Raw genomic sequence first — 20918 nt, forward strand, 5'->3', positions numbered from 1 at the left:
TAACGTTTTGTCTCGAAATTAGAAAGAAACGTAAGAAATACGAGCTAGCTGAGCATCACGTTGTAACGTCACAATAGGTTTCGTTACATAGTTAAAATCAATGTTATGATGCTATCAGCTGGTAGACATTATCAGCATAAATTCAATTACTTTACACAATTAATGTACAGTGAAATAATCTCAGCCCCAAATTACATGCATGTAGAAACAATTATGGATCAAAGTCTTTTATTCTCATTACAATATGCACGTCCTGTGTCCCTGTTTACATTTCCCCACCTTTCCTTAAAGTACGTGATCAGGTGTGAATGTTTTGAGTGTTGTAGCAGACAAACCAGAGATGTAGTGGGTCTCAGAACCTTCTACCAACTTTAACACAGTCAGTGGAAGGCAAAGAGCAGGAACAGGATGGTTCGATCAGAGGTGCGAAAGTCTAAAAAAAAAAGTTTTCTTACCAGAGGTTGGTCATGCGCCTCCCCCACCACCTCATGCTGCTCGGGAGAAAGAGCCGCGCAACGGCTACGAGGAGTTTTTTGGAAGACAGGTAAGCGACCAGACGTTCCTTCAGAACGCTGCGTCGAAATCAGGACAAAGTTATTTGAATGTTTAAATATGTTTAATGTTGACAATTTATTTATCATAGGCTTTTTTGCGATTGATTAATTAAGAACCATTGATTGATTTTTGTTCAATTTATCCGATATACGAATAATCTTCTCCGTTCGAGATTTCCGTTACGACCCGCCACGTGGTGCATAGTTTCAAACTGCAGCCGCCGAGAAAGCTAATAGAGGGAGTTGTAGCCAGTTTTTGCGATTGCTGAACATTTATGCTAGCGTGTGTCGATGTTTACAACTTATTGAAAATTTAGTGACGAATGTAGCTTGTCTAAGATGAATCGTTTCGTATTCAAGCACTTCACGCTGGAGATACCAGTCACGAGTCCTGCTCGATATCAGCCACTGTACGAGATATAGAAAATCTGCATAGAGAAACAGTTACGATATTTGCATTTCAGTGATAACTTAGTGCATGTCCATGTATCAGCATAGTAGTAGTGACCACGTGCTCTCCAATATTTTCCTTCCCCCCACAGGACGATGAAAATCAAAGGCAACACGGCTTGTAATTCAAAGGAGAAATAATCTATGTGCATAGTTAAATAATCTTTGTCCATAGTTAAATGAAAATTCAAAACAGAATTAGTGAAATGTGAATCCAAAAATTGTTAAGAAGTAACTTCGTAAATTTGTCTAATGCTGGTTAAAATAAAATTAACTTTGTTTTTCGAAGTAATTTCCTTTCTCGGCTTGCTCATTTAAACCATGCCTAAGAAATGAGAATCATATCAATCACGCTGCCCCTTTACTAAAATTATTGGCACAAGACTAGATTCGTGCAGGATGTAGTTTTCTCTGACCATCCCCTAAATTACAATTGCGTTATCCGTTGCGACTTCAAATTCAATCGATAAGATTGTATTCTGAACTTTGATGGGCCTAAACATTAATTCTAAAGCGGGCAGAATGGTCAGGGAAGGTTACGCTGCCGAGAGAAAAAAAGTGTGCGTAAGATCATTCCCCACAGCAGGCTTCTATAAAAATGAATAAAAGCAATCCCTGCTGATGAAATTAAGCAAACTCCCTTCTCAGCCTGCCACGGACAGGGAGAATTAATGACATTTACGATCTAAATACCAGTCGCTGGGAGCCTGCAACGTCAGAATTGTGTTTGGATACAGAGCTTCCTTGCGTATACAGTTCAACACGTTGTTCTGTACCAGAGTAGAAATTTTTTGTGCGTTTTTTTGCTCAAAATGTCCCTTAGAGAGTCTGTTTTTAAGAGTCACTCATATAAAGAGTGCCATAAATGTTGAACTATTAAAGTATGTTCAAAAATATAAATGTTAAGATACTTACTGCAAGGGGGTCTGGAGCATCCGAGTGCTCGAATGAAAACGATGTATTGCTATAATAGTTGCGGAGGGAATAGTGGTTCACTTAGCTTCGAATAGTATCACAGGGGGCATCAGTATTAAATAAAATGCTGTTCTCAACAAGATTTCTCTTCGTAACATGATTCATTTATGGTAAACAGTCTGAAAGCACGTGCGTAGCTCACGTCTGCTTAACTTGTCATTTCGCTTGTAATTTTTTTACCTTTTTTTTTACGAAGTAAAACGTGAGTGCTCTACAATGACTTACAACCGTAATTACACCGATATAAAAGATTCGAAACGCAATCCCAATCGTACAAACAAGGTTTCGATTGGGAAGCGGAAGCTAGTTAATCATATGCCAGATATAGACTGGGACACTCAGATGTTTAGGACAGGTGGTAGGGACAGAGTATCGAGTGACATTATACTGAGTGCACTATCCGAAAATTACCTCGAGCAATTAAACATAGAACCGACTAGTGGAGAATACATCTTGGACCTACTGATAACAAACAGATCCGAACTTTTCGACTCTGTAAGTGCAGAACAGGGAATCAGTGATCATAAGGCCGTTGCTGCATCCCTGAATATGGAAGTTAATAGGAATATAAAAAAAGGGAGAAAGGTGTATCTGTTAAGGAAGAGTAATAGAAGGCAGATTTCAGACTACCTAACAGATCAAAACGAAAATTTCTCTTCCGACACTGACAATGTTGGGTGTTTATGGAAAAAGTCAAGGCAATTGTAAAATGCGTTTTAGACAGGTACGTGCCGAGTAAAACTGTGAGGGACGGGAAAAACCCACCATGGTTCAACAACAAAGTTAGGAAACTACTGTAAAGCAAAGAGAGCTTCACTCCAAGTTTAAACACAGCCAAAACCTCTCAGACAAACAGAAGCTAAACGATGTTAAAGTTAGCGTAAGGAGGGCTATGCGTGAAGCGTTCAGTGAATTCGAAAGTAAAATTCTATGTACCGACTTGAAAGAAAATTCTAGGAAGTTCTGGACTTACGTTAAATCAGTAAGTGGCTCGAAACAGCATATCCAGATACTCCGGGATGATGATGGCATTGAAACAGAGGATGACACGCGTAAAGCTGAAATACTAAACTACTTTTTCCAAATCTGTTTCACAGAGGAAGACCGTGTGGGGCGGCGGGTGGAATAATTGTTAATGTTCCTATTATTTATTTAATGCTGTTGTTTACCGTTCTCAACACTGGCTCTCTAACTACAATATTGGCAACCAGAAAATGATTAGCAAACCCTGAAGCCTGTAATTAGAATTCCTAGTGCCCACTTCATCTGAGAAATACATTTATAGCTACAGCTTATAGCTCTGAGGAATTAGGAGATTGTCTGGGATTCATAATCTAAAGCCATTCTGAAAGTCACAGACCAAAAAGAATCCACACAATCCAACTACCAGAGCAGTTCAGAGTCTAATGCGGTGATGCAACTATAACTGTTCAAACTAAATGTTTAAGTGAATGTTCGCCATAATTTGACGATAATGTTCGTCAAACGCCACGTTAAATAATGGTGGAATGTCTGTCCTGCGGCGGCACGTGAAAATACGACATACGCAAACTGAAGATAGATAATTAATGTCATCCCAAAATTAACACTTCACTCGAAAACTACTTCATGGTTACGCGTATCTCGAGTAACTTATTACTGCATCCGAGGCTGTTTATATCAACGATACCGACGCGACGCGACCCCCGGCACAGGTGGTGCGCTAATCAGCGTCTCGAGAGAACTGAGGCCTTCCTCTTCTTGTTTGCTTCAGCCTGACAGAGACAGATTGGTCTCTGTTGTTCGGTGGAGTCTAAGCTGGTTGGCTATTCCTCCAAGTTGGCGGTGTGTGTGGGTTGTCCTTTCGTTGTGTTTATGTCCTTTCAGTCTGCTGGGACGGCGTTCCTGGCGTGCTTGCAACTTATTGGTCGCGAAGCAGATGTGGCCATCTGGTGGCGTTGAGACGTTGCACACGGTGGCCTAGTGCTCGGAGGAGCGGATTTGTTGACTGCATGGTCTTCTCGTAGAAAAGTCGTGCAGCCTGGCGAAACCTCTCTCTAACAGTTGGAATGTTCGAGACTCGGTGAAGGTCGTCCGACGGGAAGTCCCGAGGGAGGTGCAACGCCAGCCGTAGGATCCGGTTTTGGAGTCGTTGTAGTCTTCCGACATGGCTCGCTGCGGCGTTGCCCCAAACCACAGCGGCGTAGTCGATGAGTGGACGGATTAGAGTCAGATACATCGCAACACCCAGGTCAGGTGGGAGTGCAGTTGATGGATTGAGGAAGGGGTAGAGCTGTGTCATTCTACCCCTGACCTTTTTGACTATATCATCGATGTGATGTCTCCAAGTGAGCCCTCTATCCAGCGTTACACCCAGGTACTTTGCTGTAGTGCCCCAAGGTACGGCGGTTCCCCTAATGGTGATCTGCGGTAGAGCAGCTGGAATATGTTTCTTCGTGATGAGGAGGGCTTGCGTCTTAGCCCCATTGAAGCTGAGGCGCCACCTCCTGGCGGCCCACTGACTAAGTGTGTCAGCTGCTGCTTGCATGCGTCGTTGGAGTAGAGCTGCATTCATGCTCCTTGCGTACATCGCTGTATCATCTGCGTAGAGGGCAAGATGGACCCTGTCCATCCGCGGCATGTCTGCAGTATACAGGATGTAGAGTATGGGGCCGAGGACGGAGCCTTGGGGAACTCCAGCCCTGACCAGACGGCGCGTCGACAAGTCCTCCGTGCGGACATGGAAGCTTCTGTTGGCGAGGTAAGATTGTAGAAGGCGGACATGCGGCAGGGGCACACCGAGGTCCAGAAGCTTGAAAAGGAACCCCTCATGCCATACAGAATCGAACGCCCGTGAGACATCCAGGAAGATGGCCCCGAAAAACTCCCGTCGTTCGATGGCATCAAGGGCCTCTTCGACTAGTCGAAGCAGTTGGTGCGTTGTTGCATGACCAGGGCGAAAACCACATTGTTCGTCCGGCAGTAGACGTTCTTCCTGAATGTGACGTTGTAAGCGTCGGAGATAAAGTCTTTCAAAGACCTTGCTGACTGCTGGTAGTAAGCTGATAGGCCTGTAGCTACTTGGTAAACGAGGGTCCTTCCCAGGCTTCTGGATGGGCACTACCTCCGCATGTTTCCATGCTTGAGGATAGTGTCCAGTGCGGAGAATGTTGTTGAAAAGTCGAGCCAGGTGTTCTATGGCTGCTGGTGGCATCTGTCGCAGCATTTCATTTGTGAGCTGGTCAGGGCCTCCCGCCTTGCGCTTGTTGAGTCGCCGAAGTTCTACGGAGACTTCATCAGCATCCACCCCTTCGATGTGATCGTCGCCCACAGGTGCATTGAGGAATACCGGAAGACGTTGTGTAACCAGTCGAATGTGATCCGGATCCATGGGGTCCACGATGGGCTGGAAATTTCGTTCCAAAACATCAGCGATGGCGTTGGCTTTGTCCGCTGGGCTGCTGGCGATGTTTTGACCGACTTGTAGCGGCGGTATCCTCTGTCGTCGGCGGAGGAAGAACTGCGTGGCTTTCCAAGCAGTACCATCATCAACCCGAAGAGTGGCCAGGCGGTTGGACCATTCCTGATGGCGGTGATTTGCAACGGCAACCTTTATCTCTCTCCTCATCCGGTTTAGTGCCCTCTTCGTTGCTGCGTTTCGTGTCAGCTGCCATTCACGGAATAGGCGATTTTTGGTGGTTATCGCCTCCATTAGATGTGGTGGCAGTTGCCGTGATCGGTCAGGTGGTTCAGATCGAGGCCGCGGTGTGGCCCGGTGCACCGCCTGTATAGCACAGTCTTGAAGGAATCGGGCATAGCCATCAACTCCAACCTCAGCAGCATCTGGTGCATCTCGGAGGCCCTCAGCGATCAGCTCCTGGTATCGAATCCAGTTGGTGTTCCTGGTCTGGATTCCTCTCCGCGACACTGGCTGAGCATCGACATCGATGTCAAAGATAACTGGAACATGGTCCGAGGATAAGGCGTTGCGAGTGCTGGCAGATATAACATAGGGCACCCCCTTGGCCACCGCAATGTCAAGCACGTCTGGAAGTCCACCATTGTTAGGAAAGTGGGTGGGATCATGAGGTCCGAGGATGATGGCGTTCCACCGCTGTGCGACTCGGAGAAGTTTTCGTCCGTGGTTGTTGGTAAGACGAGAATGCCATTCAGTATGTTTTGCATTAAAATCACCGCCGGCAAAGACCTTTCCAGGTAATGTCAGCAGCGCTTCAACGTCCTGTTGGAGTAACTGCCTGCCAGGTGGACGGTAGACAGCCACAAACGTGATGCACCCATGTGAGGTGTCAACAGCTACAGCAGTTGCCTCCATCGCTTGTAGTGGCGGAAGCTGAATCTGATGGTGCGCCAGTGAAGTCCGGACGTAGACCGCAGTACCACCGCCATGAGTTGGTCTGTCAGTCCGATAGCACACGTAGTTCGCTGCTCGGACGTGAACTCCAGGCTTGAGAAAAGTCTCCGAGACGTGGCAAATGTCAACGGCTTCATCTCGCAGCAGCTGACGAAATTCGCCATCTTGGGTGCGGATGCCCTGGGCATTCCACACGCATACAGTGACTCCTCGTTGACTACGGGCCATGCTGGGTCTTCAGTGGTCCGGTGGTGATTGCCTGAACGGCTGCACTAACAGCGGCGATGAGTTGCCGCGGGATATCCCTGAGAAGCTCCCGAAGTTCTTGCAGGAGGAGCTTCATTTCTTCCATGCTGGAATCGGCCGCCTGGGAGGGTGCAGATGCAGCGTGTGGGTGTTGAGCTGGGGTTTCCACGACGACAGCCTGGCGTCCCTGTTGGGAGCGGTCGTGTTGTCCCTGGTCTTCACTCTGTTGCTGATCAGGACGCAGTGCTGGTGGTCGCGCTGTGCCTCGTGGACGGCGGGCCCTCTTGTTGTCTGCAGCTGTTGCAACAGTGCCCGGCGCCGTCGCAGGTACGGGGGCCTGCGGAGAGGAGCCAGGGGAAACAGCAGCAGCAAAACTGACTCCAGGTCTGACTGGTGCAGGCCGCTTTATTGAGCCAGGGCGCTGGCCACGGCTCCGTGCCGCAGCCCGTTGGAAGCTGGAACAGCCGCGGTAAGAGGCAACATGTTCTCCCCCACATCCAGCGCATTTGGGCGGTCCATCTGTCCGCTGCCGTGTGCAGTCGCGACTAGCGTGCTCCCCTGCACACTTAACACAGCGTGGGGGTAGCGTGCAGAACCGTGCTACATGCCCAACCATTTGGCAGTTGTAGCACTGAGGTTCTCCCCTCTTCGAGCGGAGTTTTTCTGTAGTGACTGGTGTCGCCGCTATCTTCGTGACCTGCCACAGCCCACGGTTGTGTGGGATATCACAAGTGACCACTAGGACCAGCGGCGTCTCCTTTCTGGTTCGGCGAGACGGTAGGCGGGTTATCGACCTGAGTCCAAATCCATAGCCCATATCCTCCAGTTGCTGCCGGATGTGATCCAGGCTGTAGTTTCGAGGGAGCCCTCGAAAGACGATCTTTAGCGTCTTGTCCGTTGCCGACGGATAAGTGTAGAACGGCTTTTCCTGTTCTCCGAACGCAGCCGTAACCTTTCTGTAGTCAATAGCTCTTTTCAGCGTGACCTTGTACAGGTTGGTGCCAGCAGGCTTGATGACAACGTTGTCTTGGCCAACAAGACGAAGCAGCATCCTGTAGAGGCCGTCGTAGTCTTCAGTATGTTGGACCACAATAGGCGGCGGCCTTGGTTCACTCTTCTGAGTAGGTAACTCCACACCCTCAGCGAGCTCATCATAACTGTTTGTCGTCGGAACCGGCGGTGCAGACGACAGTTGAGCCTTCCTGGCCGGCCGTTTGACGAGTTGAAAACCTTCCTCATCGACGACGACATCCGCCGGTTTTGCCTTCTTTCCCTTAGGAGGGGCTCGAGTAGTTCCTGTGGCGGTGGTCGCCCTCCTTTTCTTCGTCCTGGTGGAGGTGGACGCTTCTTGTCGTGCCGCCGCCTCGTCGTCAGATTCGGGCAGCGGTACTTGCAGTGCAGCCGACTCGAAATCCATAGTCGTGTCCAATGACGATGCCTGGGTCGTCTTAGGTGGGGGGCCGGATGGGGCCGCCGGCAAAGCAAGCTCTGCCGGACGACGATCCGCCACACCCTTCGCTGTACGGACATCCTCTCGCTCCGACATCTCAGCGCAGACTGTTGGCGGCGTCTGTGGCACTGCCTTCCTCTTCGCGCAGCGTTCTTACATATAAGGCCGCGGTGCGGACGGCTAAGGGAACGCCTGATCAAATCTGCTCTCCCGACTAGCCGCTGGGCTAGTAATGCACCACTTTAAGTTATCGAATAAATCATTGCTTCCTTTGCTGATGGCCAATGAAGCTTTCTATTTAATTGTGCAATCAGCACACAAGTAAGTAATCATAATAAAAGTCTGACGTGGCTAAGTCAAATATTTTGGGCGAGAGAATTAATTTAATTACACTACACGCAGTAGACGAGCTCTGAACCTGCTCTTTGGAGACATGCTATAGTTATAGTTTTATAGTTATTCTGTTGAAACTTCTCACATTTTTATGATTATAGCGGATCTCCCTTCTACTTAAATTTAAAATCCTAGCTTTATTTATTCGCCTACTTAATCTATCTTGCTTCCTTAATTTCTAAGACAAAAACCAGAAAATCAATAATTTCAACTAAAATTTTAATTTGTGAGATCCAGAATACTGTTTCTGCTAAATTATTATTCAAAAGGAATGTAAATATAAATTTTTAAGTTTCTGGGTATTTTCCGTTGCGCCAATGATTTTTACAGAAAAACATCCAAATTTCGAAAATGGTTGAAGTTATTGAACTGATATCCAACACGTATTGATTTTGTATTACTCCTGACATGCTAGAAACGTTTCAGGTTATTTACTTCATTTTAAAGTATAGCGCCGGCCGCGGTGGTCTCGCGGTTCTAGGTGCGCAGTCCAGAACCGTGCGACTGCTACGCTCGCAGGTTCGAATCCTGCCTCGGGCATGGATGTGTGATGTCCTTAGATTAGTTAGGTTTAAGTAGTTCTAAGTTCTAGGGGACTGATGACCACAGCAGTTGAGTCCCATAGTGCTCAGAGCCATTTGAACCATTTTTGTTTTTAAGTATAGAGCATTATTTATGATGTCAGAGCTAGTTACAGCGGACTGGCTGGCACACAATGGAAAGACTGATGTGAATTTTATAAGGCGTGAGTAGGCTGCTCCCCTACAACTGCACTGCAGTTCCTTCTCTAAATCCTCGCACAAACAAAAAAAATGGCTCACATCGAAATAAGTGTCCAAGGAATAGAAAAGCAACTGGAATCACTCAACAAAGGAAAGTCCACGGGACCTGACGGGATACCAATTCGATTCTACACAGAGTACGCGAAAGAACTTGCCCCCCTTCTAACAGCCATGTACCGCAAGTCTCTAGAGGAACGGAAGGTTCCAAATGATTGGAAAAGAGCACAGGTAGTCCCAATCTTCAAAAAGGGTCGTCGAGCAGATGCGCAAAACTGTAGACCTATATCTCTGACGTCGATCTGTTGTAGAATTTTAGAACATGTTTTTTGCTCGAGTATCATGTCGTTTTTGGAGACCCAGAATCTACTCTGTAGGAATCAACATGGATTCCGGAAACAGCGATCGTGTGATGCCCAACTCGCTTTATTTGTTCATGAGACCCAGAAAATATTAGACACAGGCTCCCAGGTAAATGCTATTTTCCTTGACTTCTGGAAGGCGTTCGATACAGTTCCGCACTGTCGCCTGATAGACAAAGTAAGAGCCTACGGAATATCAGACCAGCTCTGTGACTGGATTGAAGAGTTTTTGGCAAACAGAACACAGCATGTTGTTATCAATGGAGAGACGTCTACAGACGTTAAAGTAACCTCTGGCGTGCCACAGGGGAGTGTAATGGGACCATTGATTTTCACAATATATATAAATGACCTAGTAGATAGTGTCGGAAGTTCCGTACGGCTTTTCGCGGATGACGCTGTAGTATTCAAAGAAGTTGCAGCATTAGAAAATTGTAGCAAAATGCAGGAAGATCTGCAGCGGATAGGCACTTGGTGCAGGGAGTGACAACTGACCCTTAACATAGACAAATGTAATGTATTGCAAATACAAGGAAAGAAGGATCCATTATTGTATGATTATATGATAGCGGAACAAACACTGGTAGCAGTTACTTCTGTAAAATATCTGGGAGTATGCGTGCGGAACGATTTGAAGTGGAATGATCATATAAAATTAATTGTTCGTAAGGCGGTTTCCAGGTTGAGATTCATTGGGAGAGTTCTTAGAAAATGTAGTCCATCAACAAAGGAGGTGGCTTACATACACTCGTTCGACCTGTACTCGGGTATTGCTCATCAGTGTGGGATCCGTACCAGATCGGGTTGATGGAGGAGATAGAGAAGATCCAAAGAAGAGCGGCGCGTTTCGTGAAAGTGCTACTTGGTAACCGTGATAGCGTTACGGAGATGTTTAGCAAACTCAAATGGCAAGAGAGGCGCTCTGCATCGCGGTGTAGCTTGCTCGGCAGGTTTCGAGAAGGTGCGTTTCTGGATGAGGTATCGAATATATTGCTTCTCCCGAGGAGATCACGAATGTAAAATTAGAGAGATTCGAGAGCGCACGGAGGCTTTCAGACAGTCGTTCTTCCCGCGAACCATACGAGACTGGAACACAAACGGGAGATAATGACAGTGGCATGTAAAGTGCCCTCCGCCACACACCGTTGGGTGGCTTGCGGAGTATAAATGTACATGTAAATGCCTATAATTTCGTCAGAATGAGTGTTTTGACATCGACAGAAAAACGTCCAACCACACGGTACTGGCATTACCGATTGAAGTTTTGTTCAATTTCAGTATTAAAAACACAGGTTAAAACTTCAAACTCTTCTTTTTTAAATGAAAATTTTTCAAGTTGGCGGGAGATGTTAATAATGGAATATACATGCAGTTACACTGTACCTTTTTCTAGCTTGCGATTCGGCGTTTTTTCTACTATAGTACGTAGTATCTTTGCGATATATTTTAATCTAAGTTTTGTTCTGTATTTTATAACGATTTTTTGTTGAAAAAATGGCTTTTATTTCAAAGTGTCGCCATTTGCTTAAAAAGCATTTATCGAGAATATTCACTCGTACTGCGTTACACATTATCATCAGTTTCATATCAGTTTTTGAAATTTTGTTCTAGGTTGGAAATTGTGGCGTTCAGAGCTCCCATCAAGCGCGTCGGACTCTTCGAAGGCCTTTCGCCGATGTTGTATAGTGTCCTCAGAGTACTTTTTTTTTTTTTGCTTAAGAAAAATACATAATACAGTCTTAAGAATGTACAATGAAGAGTTAAAATCAGTTTTTTAATTAGGTTTTTATTTTATAGAAAAAATCACCAATATCGATTCCAGAGTCGAACGTCACCCTAGTTACCTTCTTAACTGAACAAAATGGTCGACGAGTGAAAGCTGTCAATATTACCAGGTTTAAGTACATAAGAGAGCATATTAGTTTCGATTTCGTTATTAGTGCACTGAAAGTATTCACCATGTAATAAAATATGAACCACGAATAAACAAAAAGGCAATCTGACTACTGTTAACGAAATACACTGACGGAAAAAATCACAAGACCAAAAAATAGTTAATGTAGTATAATGAAATTTCGGGAATACATTTGTCTAGGTTTAATTAAGTGATTAACATTGCAAGATCACAGGTTAATGTAAGCACGAAACAAGCCATTAAAATGTGAAATGTGGTGCACTGATAATCGTTGTAACGGCCGGAATGTTGAATTCAAGCATGCAAACCAGAATGCATTGTGTTGCACAGGTGCCGGATGTCATTTGTGGGGTGCAGCCCCATGTTTTCAACACTTCGTCAGTCAATATAGGGACGGTTTGCGAGGTGCCGGGGCTAGCAGTGTATTTAACACTAAATTCTTCTACAATCTTCATATTGAAATGATGCTCCAAGCCCCCCCCCCCCCCCCACCCCACCTTTTCTAACTTCGACTTTTGCTGTTCCACATGGATTAAGAAGAAACGCGAACTGACTGTAATCGACCCTGCAAGTGGAGTGGAAAAGAATTTGGCACCTGCAATAATTTAATTTGATAGAAATTAATTTGATAAAGGAAAGTTTCATTAAAGTAGTGGGAAATGAAAGGGTTGCTCTACCGATCAACAGAATGAAAGTTCTGTCCAAAATAACAATTTGATTTATTATGACTAAACTCAAAATAGTAAACAAAACACATGAAACATTTACAATACGTCAAATTGGATACTCTAATAAGTGCTGTGAAGGTGAAGGTGTCCGTAACTAGATTGTGACATTTATGACCAAGTGGTATGTGGAGCCAATTCCTTCCAACTCAAATCTTAAGAGAAACGCCCAGCCAACCCAACATTAATTGCTGCTACAGTAGTGAGAAGTCAGACAGTGAACATCAAAGACTGAACCACGTTAGAAAAGACGGGAACAGGCGCGCTCTGCTGAGGTCTGATTGTCACGTAGCAAAATTCCCTAATCTGCCGGTGCTGTGGACATACCTGACCAAGCTGTCTTCTTAACTGCAAGGACACGATCAGGCTGGCATACGGAGGCGATGTCTGGTTGCTTCGACGTCCCGTCGTGGTGATGATAATGTCGCGATTATAGCCCTAAACAAACTATCCTGGTCTGGTTGTTCCAGACTAAAGATTTCCTAGCAACACAAATGCACCTCTGAGGGGGACGAAGAAGGCTCGCTACACAATCACTGACGGTACAGTGATTGATTTTAACAAGCGAAGTCACACAGTAACTCCGATACAGTCAACTTCAGCCAAAACTGCTCAGTACGGACAACACTGGCCGCTTATACGCAGAACGCTCAATTGCCAACTGTTCCGCATGTGAAGCAATAGCAACTTTTCACAACATGCAAATAGAGAGAAAAATAGTCATATCTTCTGAGTTCTCCATACTAGCCTTGTAATGACAGTACTCGGCCATATTCCCTAAATCGAATTACTCAGAGTAAGATATAAACATGAGTGAGGGGAAGTCACTGTGTACATCTAAAGGCATGCCACCTCTCTGGTTAATGCTGGTTGTGGATGATGCTGGTGTTGTCGTCTGATGATGCCCCATGTGTGCTCGAGCGGAGGCGGATCTGGTAATTGAGCAGGCCGAGGCAACATTTCGACTCTTTATAGAGCATGTTGGGCTACAGCAGCGCTATGGGGGCGAGCGTTAACCTTTCAAAAACATCCCTTGCAATGCTGTTCATTAATGACAGCAAAACAGGTCGAATCACCAGACTGACGTAGAAATTTGCAGTCATGTTGCGTGGGATAACCACGAGAGTACTACTGCTGTCGTACGAAATCGCACCCCAGACCATAACTCGAGGTGTAATTCCAGTGTGTCTAGCACGCAGGCAGGTTGGTTCTCGGCCCTCAACTGGCCTCCTCCTAACCAACACACAGCCATCACTAACACACAGGCAGAACCAGCTTTAATCAACTACCACTTCCGAAGTAGGTTCGCAGGTGTTTTGTGGTTTAGAATTGGGAGCCAATGTGTTGGGGTTGATCTCATGGTTCCGCTGACAATTTGCATCGTGCTATTCAGCTGCACGTCGATTTTTGTGTGTGAACACTGTTCATCCAGACCGGAGAGCAGAACTCCGCAGCCGAGACCAGTCCGAGTGCCGACGTGTGTAGCGTGTCAGCCGAGGAGCCCCAAGTAGTGCCGCACAGCTTCTGGAGAATGTTATTCCTCGTATTTAGTTTGGCTGCAGTATATCCCACATGTCGTTTATAAGTGAGCGCTCTGTCCACAGTGACTCCAAGGTACTTTGGATGCTCATTAGATTGTAGCCGATTTCCCTCGAGACAAACGTCAGGTTGTTTTCTTGCTAATTTATTACTGAGATGAAAACATGTAGTTTCGGTTTTTGTAGGATTTGGCTCCCATTTAAGAAAGTATGTACAAAATGTCTCCACGTCAGATGTCAAGGTTGTTTCCATGACCTCGAAGTTCTCGTGTTGTGTTACCAAGACCCAATCGTCTGCGTACCCAAACTTCCTGGAAGACGTGGATGGCATATCGGCAATATATAAGCTGAAAAGTAGTGGAGCCAATACGGAGCCCTGCGGTAGACCGTTGTTTAGGGTTCTTTGGACGCTTATCTGTTCTCCTGTTACTACTAGGAATGTTCTGGCAGCAAGCATGGCATCTATAAGTCTGGTAGTTCTCAAGCAAGGGATTGTTCGCATGAATTTGTACAATAGGCCATGTCTCTAGACAGTGTCATAGGCAGCAGACAGATCTATGAAAAAAGCAGATGTTTTTAGTTTCCTTTGGTACTCAGCCTCTATCTACGTAGTTAGTGACATAACCTGGTCTGTACAGCTGCGCGCAGGGCGGAACCCGGCTTGCTCCACGGAAACTGACTCCAGAATTTTGGTGGCATTGCAGTTATAGAGACGTCTTTCCAGTTCATACACAGAGCTCAATAATGCGACTGGGCGAAAGCTCTTTGGTTCGTTACTCGGCTTCCCTGGTTTTAGGAGAGCAACTATTTTTGATCGTTTCATTTGCTGAGGGACTCCACGATAGCTCTTGCTTGACACCGCTGAAAACGGAAATGGCAGTGGTTTGGGATCAGTGGGACGAACGCTACAGGGTGTCTGGATCAAAGCTGTCTTTGATATAACCGATTTCTAACAGTTCCTTGTATCACTGTGGTGCCATTGCTGCTGCAGATGCACCAGAACCATACGCATAGCAGGATGGTCCTTCCCTCTTGGTAGTGCCATGTAGCAAATTGGAGTCCGGTATTCTAGTGACCGTATGTTCTCGTGACCACAGCTGCTAGCAATCATGTACAGTTGCAACATTCCTACCAAGTCTTTCTACACTATCGCAGAAGCAACTTCCAGCTTGTCGTAGCTCTATTACACTACCTCGTTGCAACTCAGTGAGATGCTAATAAAGGCGTCTTTGAAACTTCCTGGTCGATTAAAACTGTGTGCCGGACCGAGACTCGAACTCGGGACCTTTGCCTTTCGCGGGCACGTGCTCTACCATCTGAGCTACCCAAGCACGACTCACGCACCGTCCTCACAGCTTTACTTCTGCCAGTACCTCGTCTCCTACCTTCCAAACTTTACAGAAGCTCACCTGCGAACCTTACAGAACCAGCACTCCTGAAAAAAGGATATTATGCAGACATGGCTTAGCCACAGCCTTGGGTATGTTTCCAGAATGAGATTTTCACTCTGCAGCGGACTGTGCCCTGACATGAAACTTCCTGACAGATTAAAACTGTGTGAGGACGGGGCCTGGGTCGTGCTTGGGTAGCTCAGTTGGTAGAGCACTTGCCCGCGAAACGCAAAGGTCCTGAGTTACAGTCTCGGTCCGGCACCCAGTTTTAATCTGCCAGGAAGTTTCATATCAGCGAACACTCCGCTGCAGAGAGAAAAACTCATTCTGGAAACATGCCCAAGGCTGCGGCTAAGCCATGTCTCCGCAATATTCTTTCTTTCATGAGTGCTAGTTCTGCAAGGTTCGGAGGAAAGCTTCTGTAAAGTTTGGAACGTAGGAAACGAGGTACTGGCAGAAGTAAAGCTGTGAGGACGGTGTGTGAGTCGTGCTCGGGTAGCTCAGATGGTAGAACACTTGCCCGCGAAAGGCAAAGGTCCCGAGTTCGAGTCTCTGTCCGACACACAGTTTTAATCTGCCAGGAAGTTTCATATCAGCGAACACTCCGCTTCAGAGTGAAAATCTCATTCTGAAATGGCGTCTTTGTCGCACTAAAGGTATTCTTGACTAATATCAGCTCATCACATCCAGTCTCAAACGTAACAAGCGTCCACAGCTCGTGGTCGTGCGGTAGCGTTCTCGCTTTCCGCGCCCGGGTTCCCGGGTTCGATTCCCGGCGGGGTCAGGGATTTTCTCTGCCTTGTGATGACTGGGTGTTGTGTAATGTCCTTAGGTTAGTTAGGTTTAAGTAGTTCTAAGTTCTAGGGGACTGATGACCATAGATGTCAAGTCCCATAGTGCTCAGAGCCATTTGAACCATTTGACGTAACAAACGCTAATGACCATTATGGAGTGTATTTGAAGCACCCCTGATTTGTATGCTCATAATGGCCCCAATAGCGCCAGTCTTATGTAACTGACGCGAAGTCTAAAGAGATGTCATCGTTCAGATGTAGAAATACGCCTACCAACTTTCGTTTATGCTGAAACGCTTCAGGCTGTAGTTAGCCTAGTGTTTCATTCTCCTTTTTACGTTACCAATTTAATACTGCGATAAGACAGGTCTCATTAATCAATAAATTTCGACGTGTTTGTGAAGGAGCGTAGTATCTGTGAGAGTGTGTGATGATTGTAGAAGATTTCCTTAAATTTCTCTAGATTTGAAGGTGCATGTTTAATTCATTATGATAGTTATCGCAAAGTGAAAACTTGGCTCTTACAATTTCTGCTCGCCTTGGCCTGCCTTCAGCAGAAGAGGCGGCTTGCTGGACGCTTGCTCGGGAATAGTGCCGGCCACCTGAGCCTGCGTGCGGCTGCCTGCTGTCACATTCACTACAGCGCAGGCAGCCTACGTCTTTCACGGAATTAGCCACGCTCGGGAAAGAATACATTTGTGTTCTGAGTTCGTGGAACTCGCCTGTCCTCGCCAGTTGGCGATTACGAATGCAGACGTTTCCCCAACTGACTACCCACGCAAATGCGCAAATGGCGTTTCCCGTGTGATAACGCCGCAGTATTGTGTAGTAACCACGGGGTGCCTTCTCAGACGAATCCTTTGTCTACTGCTGACGGGCCACTGACGCCTTGAGCCTTAACACTGAGAAGATAAAGTTACAGAAAGTTTTTTGCGGGACGCCGGTTGATAGATGGGAACCTGGAATCTTTGGGAACGGCCGTGTTCCATAGGGCGACATTGACAAGTTGCCGGAAGAGAAGTTCAGATAGATCGGCGTTCGGAATCTTCCGAAGGAATCGACACCCAATCTTCCAGAACAAAATTGTTAGGAGGTTTCGGATTTGCTAAATAAAGTACGCAGTCTCAGACTGATCAAAGAGGCAATTTTGGAGGGCTCACATCGAGAAGGAGCAGGGGAGTAAAGTATCAGATACTACCTCGCTAGAAGCATTAGTAGAGGCTTCCTCGGCGAGAGCCACAGTAATCACTTCCTCGACGGGAGCCATAATATACGCACTTGATCGTCGAGAGGCACAGAGAAGGGATTCTTCAGCGCGAGACGAGAAGGCAATTCACGTGCAAATGGACTGCGCCATGCTAGCGTCCTATCTTCCCTGCCATCACCTTGCTAGCGTCCGATCTTGCATGCCAGCTCACCGCGCCTCGTCTTGCGTAAATCATGTGAGTGTTGCACCCATGGCGTCCGAAATTCGTATGGGATGATAGGCGCATTGGCTCAGATTGATCAAGCAGTCACTGCGAGGTAACTTTTCAGCCAAGTTTGGACTCTTAGGGGTGAAGCCTTCCCGTCTCCTCTATGTCTGTCTCTCTCTCTCATTTTTTTATTTTTTTACTCAACTTTCCCTTCTATGATAACCTATGAAACCTTTCCTTAGGATTTCTATCTCTTGCTTAAGAATTACAAATGAAATCTTCCCTTTGAAATTTATTCTCTTTCTCAATCTACGCATACAAATTTAATTGCTGCTTATTAAAAGTGATTTTCTGATTATTTCGACGAAACATAGAATGTGTCGTCGTCGTGGCCCTCAGTCGTTATCTTCAATAACCCAAAACTGTTCCTTACCTTTTTTACTGTTACTGGATCGCCATATGACTGCGACATGAATATACTTACTCTGGTTTACTATACTCTATTAACTGCTGGTAGGGTGTCATAATAAGTGGCTGTATTTATTACCAAAGCTGACGTTATGCTTTAATAGCAAAGCTGACGTTATTCTTTAATTAATTTGACTGAAGTTACGTAATTCATAGTTACACTTTTTCTTGACAACAATAAATTTTTTTCAAATTTTACGTTGATGGTTTTTGGGATGGATTATAATCAGTAATGCAACACTGCTGGCAAAAATTAATTATATTCTGGAAACGTTTCTTCAAATATTTACTGCTGGTAATGAAATGATTTTACACACGTTCAAATGGGACTTACTTTTTACAATAATCTTACAACTAGCATTGCGCAAACGTACCTTCAGTAGTCTTGAGCTTCGCAAAGAAAATAATTCAATAATATTTGTTCCTCTTGTGATAATAGTTAGTTGATGTCTCTGTACATCCGTTTATAATCTCTTGTAAATCATAGCTGGTGGCTGGCAGGCACACCGCTCCTCTCAACCTCTCGCTTCACTTCTCGCTTACTACTGACTTCCTACGAACGCTTAAGTGCGGTGTCTCCTGCCAACAATGCTTTCTGGTGCAGACAATCCCTGCTACCATTACAAAATGTATCAATGCGCCGTCTCTCCCGCTCTTTTCTTAAAATGTATCCATACGCGGTCTCTCCCGCCCTTTATAAAATTATATCAATGTGCGGTCTCTCTTGCCAACAATACTTTGGTGCAGCCATTCCCTGCTACCACAATTATTTCCAACATGACAAATATTAATTATTCCTACTTAATCCTATTAATAAAATATAAACATATTTCATAAATTGTGGTTTGACAATAGAAATATACACGTTTTACAGGGGTTCTACTTCTTTTTACTCACTAAGCATCCGATGCAATCGTCAAGACTTCAATTCACCGATTAGATGTCAGTTATTACGATTTCTTATTCGTTCGAACTATTTTACGAAAGGTTTTTCAGTTATTTCCCTCTGAAGATCCACAGTTATCATACGCTCATATGTGTATATGCACTCGTTCTACCGTGATTAGCATTTGACCCTTGTTTGGTTCAAAAATGGTTCAAATGGCTCTGAGCACTATGGGACTTAACATCTATGGTCATCAGTCCCCTAGAACATAGAACTACTTAAACCTAACTAACCTAAGGACATCACACACATCCATGCCTGAGGCAGGATTCGAACCTGCGACCGTAGCAGTCACGCGGTTCCAGACTGAAGCGCCTAGATCCGCACGGCCATACCGGCCGGCCCTTGTTTGGTCTGAGCAATCATTGGAATCATAACAATAAATTCATGTAATTTGTATCCCTTGTTTCATTACAGTATCTGACAGTTCCCACCACTACTTAGTAATTGTTAATGTTTAATCAGGGCACACAACTACAGTCCACGTGCAGAGGGCCAACCTTTTGGTTTCGTTTCCATGGGCACAATTCCTTTGCGTTCACCTGGACTGTAGTGGGGGACTTGGACCTTGAGAGAGATTTTTTCCGTCAGTGTATGTGGTAGTGTGTGAACTTTCATAGAGCAACAGAACATACTCTGGCGTGTAAAACTTAAGGACGAATGCAACTATCGCATGATGAGTCACTGCAGGTAACATAACTCGGTGAAACTTTGACCAAACATATAAACAACTGCTACAATATGCTAAATGAAAGAAATATACAATGAGGCGAACGGAAATGATACTTTTATTCAAGAGCAATAAGTAAATTGAAGTCACTGCGATTTATGATGGTCTCCTGGACATTACAAACGGCGGGACATAGGCGGTTGACAGGGTGTGTAATAACAAAGTGCGGCAGTCTACGATCTGAAACATGTCTCTATGCTGGTCACAAGGTTAGTAAAAAGTTCGTGTGGCAGGGCGTTTCATTTCTCCATCAGCGAGGTTAACAACTGTTGGATGCTCGTTGGTGTGTGTAGGCGTGTTCCAATAGGTCTCCCCAACGCACACCACACGTGTTCGATGGGATTTAACTTGGGAGAAAGAACAGACAAGTTCATTCGCAAAATATCCTGCATTTCCAAGAACTTATCCACCTGCTCATCCACAAAAATGAAGTGAGGGCCGAATGCACCACTGAAAAAGCGCACATGGGGGAAGAACATCAGTATGCCCATGGAATATTATCCCTCCCTACATAATAACACCTGGACCATCAAAACGATCATGTTCCAAGATGCTACTCCAAGCGGGTGCAAAATGAATGTGCGCAACGGAGAATAATAATAGCTAAAATGAAGATCTGGCCCTGTCTGACTACCCCCTGAAGCAGATGTTAGGATCTCTTAATTCTATAAATTACAATCTGAAAATCAATGAATGATGAAGGCAACTAATCCTACTAAATGATAAACGTTGTTCCTGCTTATATATTTATTGTAGATTACAAAAAAAAACCTTATATTATGAAGTTAACATCTCCTAAGTAAAATACTAATCAATTGCCCAACTCTGCCCTTTATTCTGACTGCGCGATCTAACACCAATAACGCGAAATGACTGACATCAACTACGTACCAAACACTACAAGACACTACTTTCAAAGATGATCTATGGTGGTGTGGAACCTCAGTGGAAATAAATTAACGAGATCACAGCTGTTTAGCTTTATAGCCATAACAAGCCGAAGCAATTTGCGATACCACCGTATGAACTGCGTCTGGTGAGTCGGCGTGCTGATTCTCGTACACGTCTGCGTCGATGGAATAACTCCAGCCACAAAAATAAAAACCCTTTCAAACACTAGGACGGCGGAAGGCGGTCTTCTTACTAACATACTCTAATACTGTCTTCTCCTCTCTGTGTTCTACAGACGAGAAACGCGAACTCCCAGCCACAAGGACGGAGTTCAGATAACGTCTCAACGTAAGTATAGGCAGAGGAAGTGCTCTCAATTACTGAATGCTGCGTACTCAACTACGACTTCCAACCCGGAGGTGAAGTCCAGAATCGTATAGGTTCGCAACAGTACAGTGCCTAACTGTTCTAAATATAAACTCTCCTGAGAGCAGACACAGTAATTCCGTCTGTACCAACAAAGAAGACCATAACAGAAGACCTCG

The sequence above is a fragment of the Schistocerca gregaria genome, chromosome X, assembly GCF_023897955.1.
Source record: "Schistocerca gregaria isolate iqSchGreg1 chromosome X, iqSchGreg1.2, whole genome shotgun sequence".
Taxonomy (NCBI): Eukaryota; Metazoa; Arthropoda; class Insecta; order Orthoptera; family Acrididae; genus Schistocerca; species Schistocerca gregaria.